We start from the raw sequence: 654 nt of genomic DNA, 5'->3' as shown, positions 1-654 counted from the left end.
TTGGTTAAATGTTGGCTCCTAGTAATCTCTACTTCAGAGATGCACAAGCATTCCCTCGACCCTTTTTCCTAGGAGGAATAGATCTTTAACAACCCATCAAAGACACCTTGAGACTACAGGTGTCAACGAGCTTTAGTGGTTTTGACTAGGGGCTGTGTCTGTAACAAAATTCTCAACTTTTGGGGGACGCCGAGTTGTCCCGGGTGACACGCCTTCTCTGGGTATGTGGCAGTGTCTTGGCAGAAAGGATACTGAGAGCGACACGGGGGAGTTAGGTGAAGGAGAGGAGCCCCTCTGGTTCGGCCTCGGACTAAGCCCTAGTTCTGCAAACTTGCAGTGTGAGACTGAGCAGGTCACTCTCCTCCCGGCCTCTGTGACCCCATCTGTAAACCTCTGGAGTTGGCGGGGGCGTTCTAAAGACCTTCCAGCTCGGACAACCTCTGACTCCTCTCTGGGCGAGCGCCCGCTGGGGAAGTCCACGCCAGAAGCGACACACAGCTGGGTTGTAACAAAGAGCCGGGGTCCAGGGCACGTTCCCGCCCCCAGGCGGTTCTGCAGACTTCTTGCGCCAAGGGGCGGGGCTGGAGCGCGCCGCAGCCAATCGCCAAAGGCCCGGGGCGCCGGGGGCGGGGCCTCGCCGAGCTGCAGCGGCGG

The sequence above is a fragment of the Tupaia chinensis genome, unplaced genomic scaffold, assembly GCF_000334495.1.
Source record: "Tupaia chinensis unplaced genomic scaffold, TupChi_1.0 Scaffold000104_1, whole genome shotgun sequence".
NCBI classification, from domain to species: Eukaryota; Metazoa; Chordata; class Mammalia; order Scandentia; family Tupaiidae; genus Tupaia; species Tupaia belangeri.
Note: the sequence above shows the minus strand (reverse complement) of the source record.